The sequence below is a fragment of the Notolepis coatsorum genome (assembly GCF_963971535.1).
Source record: "Notolepis coatsorum genome assembly, chromosome: 10".
NCBI classification, from domain to species: domain Eukaryota; kingdom Metazoa; phylum Chordata; class Actinopteri; order Aulopiformes; family Paralepididae; genus Notolepis; species Notolepis coatsorum.
In genome coordinates this window covers 75,482,493-75,489,669 of record NC_140174.1, presented here as the reverse complement: position 1 = coordinate 75,489,669, position 7,177 = coordinate 75,482,493, and positions in this window count along the sequence as shown.

Sequence of the window (7,177 nt, the reverse complement as noted above, 5' to 3'; positions counted from 1 at the left end):
TTGTTATTGTTGGCCACACCTCAGGCTCTGCCAAGAGAAGTCTGGAGAAATTCGCAGTATAGTAAGTTACTACATAGATACATTATATAATACATATCATATTATAACTATATAGTAACTTCTTATACTGTGCATTTCTCCAGACCTCTCTTGGCAGAGCCTGATGTGTGGCCAGCAATAGCAACCCCTCCTGATCGCTGATAACAAACTATCATTACACATGGGCAAAACAGAGTCCATTCTCTTTGGTTCAAATAACAAACTCAGCAAGACCGACGGCTTCTCAGTTACAGTGGGTGACAATATTGTCACAAGTAAAGATGAAATTACCTACCTGGGTTCCATCCTAGAGGCTAATCTCTCCTGTGACAAAATGGCATCCAATGTAATAAAAAAAGTCAACCAACGAACTCGATTCTTGTACCGGATCTCCTCTCTGGTAAACAAGAATACCCTGAACTCTGGCAGGAGAACTCATTCAAGGGTACTACGACTATGCTTGCACCTCATGGTACCAAAGGCGCTAAAAACAAAATTACAAACATCTCAAAACAAACTGGTCAGACTACTGCTTGACCTTACTCCTAGAACCCACCTCACCCCTGCCCACTTTGACAACCTAGGATGGCTTAGAGTAGACGACAGAGTACAGCAACTTGCAATGGGCCTGGTCTACAAGATACACTACACGACCAAGGTACCCATGTACATGTCAAAATACTTCCCAAAGGTCAGTGAATACCACGATCACAACACCAGAGGGAGCTCCACAAATCATGTCAAACCCAGATTCGGCTCAAACAAGGGACTAAACACGTTTCGCAATTATGCCACATCAATGTGGAACGCCCTACCCAAAGCTGTAAAGGAATGTGAATCACTACACACTTTCAAAACCACTCTCAAAGAACACCTACAGGAGACTGCAATTCGAAACTGGCCCCTGTAAATGTCCTAACCCAACCCCCTCCAATGTACAGTGGTTTTGTCAATATTCCAATGTACAGTTTTGCTTGTTTGTACAGTGTTTCCCCCCTCCAATGTACAGTAAATTACCTAGTATGGTTGTCAATATTCCAATGTACAGTTTTGCTTGTACAGTGTTTCCCTACCCAACCTCCTCCAATGTACAGTTTTTACGTCAAATGTATACCTTTTCTGGACTCTTTGTATCACAAACAGTACTGTATTTGCAAATCTGATATGTCATAAATGTATAGATGTAGCAGTACTGTCTATCTGTATGTCATGTATGTCATATATGTCCTGATGAATTGAAAATGGGGGACCCTGATGTAAACAAGACGAAAGTCTTTCTCTGGTCTGCATCCCCTTAACAATTGTGTGTATTGATTCTGCAATCTGTTAATAAAGTTTTCAATCAATCAATCAAACTCCCCTATTCCCACTCAAATCGAACCCACACATCAGATCAAAACAATACCAAAGATACAAAGGGTGCTATTTTTGGCTCTGCCAAGAGATATCTGGAGAAATTCACAGCATAATAAGTTACTATATAGCTATTTATTATATTATACCTATATATATATATAATAGCTACAGTAGACCAAAACAAAAAATTTAAATAGAATGCAGTACCAAGAAGGCTATTTTGCCTAGAGGTCACTTCCTTACAGCTTCTACTACCTTTAAATAGGATTGAGTGACACATATGTGTATACATAGCTTGCATTACACGACTAAATAGATCATCCAGTAATTTTTGTCATATTTACATACTTGTGTGAGTCTGAACATTAAACTAGGTAGTAATGTAGGCCAGATGTCCCCTAGGTGGCATGTTGATAAATCAAGATGTAAACGTTTCAGGTTGATGTAATGATGAGAGGAGGGTGGGGGGACTGTTGTGGCAGTCTATACACATAAATCCATGGTTTTCATTACAGTTTTTCTCAATTGCTTTGGTGCATTACTCTGAACAGATTACAAATTCTCATAACTGTTAGTTTAACCTCCACAACATTTAGTCATTTGTGCACATCATAGTAGCAGTTTCTCATTCCTTCCAACAAATTGCAAATGCTTTTGGACATGCATCAATTGTTTTATAACATTATCATTTGCTTATGTCATGTCAGTCAAAATTAACTATACTTATGACTGCTGAATAGTCATTCCCTATAAAACTAATAGTCCTCATTTCATTGCTTGAGTCATTACATATACACAAATGTTGAACTAGTTGTCAAAATCTGTCAAGAAAATCGTATACATTTCTTTATATTTATTTTCCTGAAAATGTCTACCAAATGTAACAATTGATCTCAGGTGAACCTCAGCTCAGATGAGGAAGAGTGTGTGAAGCATTAGTAACCAATGATAAGCCTCTTCTCCACAGTCACTCAGAGTTGAATCCCATGAACCCTCAATTGGCAAACATATAGAACCGAGCAGGACATAGTATTTCGACAATACTGTGACACAGATGGAAGGTCAGCATCGTGGAAGAGCGGGGAGGAAGGGGAAGGGGACAAAACAGGGGAAGAGGAAGAAGAGGCCAAGTACATAGGAAGATTCCTCATTACAGTTTTTCTCAGTCGCTTTGGTGCATTTCTCACATCACTATTTACATTTGCACAACAGTTAGTGCATTTCTCAAAACAATTAGTACAAACTGCAAAACCTAGTTGATACTGTAACCTGCAAAAGCATGTCACTTGCTCAAAATGGATTGTAGAGGAGCCAAAGCTATATATGTAGGTTATTGTATTATATGAATGTTTCTATGTGTAGCATCCTGAATATTCTGCTAAGTATTCAGAAGTGCTGACTAACTGTTACTTCCACTGTGTGTGTATAAAGTGTGATAAACAGTGTTCCTTTTGATATCTCGCCCGGACTACTAATGAGGCAAGGTGCTACTCTTCTCCGGCTTCGATATGGATCACTAACATAACATTGAAGCATCTTTCTCCCTTTCTGGAGTGGTCCTATAGTGGGATCAGTTGCGGTTGCCAGCAGGGGGCAGTGGTGGCAGGTGGAGCGGAGGAGAGAGGAGCAACGAGCAAGAGATGATTACCTGGAGGGCGGAGCACCAGGAAGCTCTCTTCGACAGTGAACTCGACCATGAACAGTCGCAACGGGCGTGTGCTCAGGAAGAGCCCCGTTGAAGGAGTGATGTTGAAGAGCCCCGTTGGAGAGCGACGGGTGATAAGGAGTACTTGCTAGTTGACGTGTTATCCTAGAAGTACCAGCGATAGTGTGTGAGTAAGCGATACGGAAAGAAGGACTAACGTCCATAGATAACGGGTTATAGTAGTAATGTGTGCGGTGTATTAGTATGCTGCTAACGGCTCCATTGACTCCAGTATACTACCGGGCGTGCAGCGCTGAAGACCGGTGGTGCATACAGCCATGTTGCGTTAGTAATACAGACGATAGCAGGAGGGTGCACTAAGACCCACAGTTTAGGGTAGCCAAACAGTATTAGAGCGCGCCAGCATCAAACAGCAGCCAGCAGTGGAACGTCTCCCCGACACCGCAGAGGACGCCTCGCCCCACCAGCATAGGTCTTCACAACACAGCACGCTCCTCCAGTTTCACCACTGCCCATGCTGTTCACCCCAGCCCGCTGGCTGTGCTCGCGGGATCGCCCGACGCCATCTTGTCACCCGGACGAGAGGTGATGAGAGTGGGTCCGCCATCTTGGCTAAGTACAACGGTACCTCGTGTGCCCACAGCAATATCCATTCAAGCGAACGCTACCGACCAGTGTCTAAGGGGTACCCCAAACATTATAAGCCGGCTTTAGAGTAGGTTTTATTTGGTAAAGTGGGCCCACAGTTAACTGGTTATTTTTGTATTATTGTGATGTTATTGAATTCCCAATGAACTACCTACTTTGTGCCTGGGTCTCCCCTAATCCAAGCGGGGTTATTATTAATGTATTGAGCATGCGGTGCCTATGATGGGAATAGTGTTCCCCTACAATACAAGTGAGAGCACCCGGTGCCGTTTATGAATACATGCTATATGAATCATCTGAAGTACAACTTGTAACTGATAACTGACCAGGCTTTTATATAAAGTAGACGTAATTGGGAGCACTGTGTGTGTGTCTGTTTCTGATCCTATGCTAACCTAACAACTGGGTAAATACTTGTGACTGGTATAATTATTTAACCCTTCCACCCCATTCACAGCATATTCAGTAAGGGTCTATACAGGTGGTCAAGGAAGGGTACTGCTTAAAGGGAAGCCCAATAATACTATTGAACTGACAGTCACCGGGTGTGGGAGGGCTGACGGAGGTACTGGGGGAAGTGAGAGTGTGTGGGGAGCTACTGCTGACCGCCTTGGAAGGCGAGGAAGACCAGAGTACCACCCCCCAGGTTAGTAAATCCTGGGCCCCATCCACTCCTGCTGCACGTCCTCCAGAACGACGTTCCGGGCCAAAGACGGGGGTACAGATAGATCCAACTCCATTGTATCCTGCTACCAGGTGGCTGTGTATCACTACTCCCATAAGCAGGGATAATCCACCCTTCTACATATGTTTATTTTTATAACCTTACATTGAAACGGCATTAGGAATATTGATTGGATTTAGATAAAGTCATTGAACCGTCTTTGTCATAATAGAACATTCTAGAACATTTGTGATGTCACAGAATGATGTCATAACCAAACATTCTAGAACATTTGTGTATATATATATATTCAACAATTCTCAGCCTCGGGTCAAAATCAAGGTGGATGGATATGGGTCTAGGAGCGATAGGGTGAAGATGTGTAGATTGAGGCTGGGACACTGGGTTGAACAGTACCTTGTGCATTGTGGGAAAACATCCAGATGGGCGGTGTGAATGTGGAGAGACTGAAACTGTCAGGCATGTTTTCCTAGAATGTGAAAGGTATAGGAAAGAGAGGGAAATCTTTTATAAAAGTTTGGTAGAGGGGGAGCTCCAGTAGCTCACCACGTACCGCGAGCGCTATTTCAGCGCCGGGGACAACCGTGCTCGTCACGGATCTGGGGTTTAGCGAGTTCGAATCCCGGACTGCAGCCGTGCCTTTCCCAGAGTGTCTTCCCCCCCATCTGAACCCTTTCAGCCTGTTTCTGTCGGTCATCCTTGACCAGAATAAATGCGATAAACGTATAAAAGAGCCAGGGGAATGGCCAAAGTTTAAAAAAAAAAAAAAAAGTTTGGTAGAGTTGGGAGTCTCTTCCTTCTCTCTTAAATCTTTCTTTGGCATGGATAATGAGAACCACCAGCTGATCATAGAGTCAGTGCTGACATTTCTGCACGCATCAGAGTTGTATCAGAGGATATAGCTTTATTAGTATTGGACAGGCAAGAGGAGCAGAGAAGAAGGAGATAGAGACGATAGTAATGTGTTTTGAAGATGAGAAGAAGAAGAGTGTAAACAATCAAAAGTTGATTTACCAGAGACCTAACTATGGAAACCAAACCACTAGCGGAGTATAAGAACTGAGGAGGGCAGTAATACGCCATGTTGCATCTACACTGCGGGAAATTCAAAAGAAGAAAGAAGAAGATGAGCTCATCAAAAGAACTGCGGAGGGCAGTAATACGCCACGATGCGTCTACACTGCCGGACATTCTAAAGAAGAAGAAGAGGTCAGTGTGCATCTTGAAACAGTGCTGAGCAGTACTGAACAGATAGACTAAACAACATAGATTGAAGCCTGCATTTCTAGACCAGGGTGCCTTGCCTACCGTTTTGCTGTGGAAAGAGCCGGCAAGTTGATAGTTGATTTACGGCTTTCAGGTGTGGAGGAATTTTGTCATGTGTCGAGTCGGTGGTGATTTTGGAGACTGGGAAAACACAGTTTTCTTACCTTGTATTAGTGACGTGAATATTTAGGAAAATAGCTTTAGGATCACTTCTGTAAAGAAAGTGTGGTATCCTTGACTGGTATTTCATAACAAATCCATGTATGTATAAATTAGTTGGAACAAACAGTAGCAGGCGTCAGTGTTGTGTGACATTCTGGGGAGCCTTCAGGCAAGCCCCCTCATGCTAAAACTGTTTGGGACATGTGGTATAATTCCATTCTCAAACTGTTATGAGGTATGGAATATTGTTGTGAGTCTTGATTTCCCAAAAGGTCAACAGCGACGGGGAGAAATTGAACTCTGTAAGGCCAGCGCACAACACATTAGATAGTCTCATATTGTTCTTATAGTGTTCTATTTTCCCCCTAAAAGAGATTATTATACATAGGTTCTAAGAATAACCACAAGTAAAGATAATATTAATTACATTATGTACTAAATGAATAGTCAGAAGGGTCTCTTCTGTAAACACAGGATGGGTGGCGGCAGGCCTGAGTGATTAGATTTAGCATTACAGTCTTAACAGTAAACACAGACTTTGTCTTCTCCCCCACGTTGGAACTTAGTAACATGATAGAATCTGAGTTTCTAGCCGGCTAAATTTAACATTTCAATAGATGGCTTTGTTGACGAAGCTGAATAGAACAATAGGTTACAGGAGATGACACCCAACTATTGAGTAGAAATCCCCCTCAAACCAGTTTGGGGGCCCTAGCACATGGTCTGACCTGATTAGGAGGCAAGCTGTGTGAAAAACCCAGTTTGCCTGACATAGAAGGCTGCCATTTGGTCTTTAATTATGTAATCACCACTAAAACCCTTTATTAATCCCATAAGGGAAACTAGCCTCAATAGTTATAACATAGAGTGTTGATTAAAATGAGACTAAACCAGACTCTTATCCACCTTTGCAAAGTATAATTAAGCCAGAAATATAGGTTAAAATAGAAGAGATGGTGGCAAAATATGTGTAAATACACTTAGAAAATGTATCTAACTTCAAAGATAATGTTAAATACAACAGGTTGTCTTAAAACCAAGTAGACTAAAATAGGTAATCATTTGAAGATCCTATAATCAAAATTATAGGTTCCTTTGTTCTTGGTAAAAACAACAATAGGGCTAAATACAGTTTCTAAACACTTATTAAACCCAGGAAAAGACTTACATTCATTGTTTGAATATAGGCATAACTAATCCTTAATCTGTTAGTCAGTCAAATTAAATACTGTACTGTTAAACGTTAAACCATAGAAATATAACTCATTCTCTTAAAGATCTTAGGGACTGCCCCTTTAAGGGAGCAAGATGGCTGCCGAACCTACTCAAAATGGCCGCTATGCACCTTAGCCAAT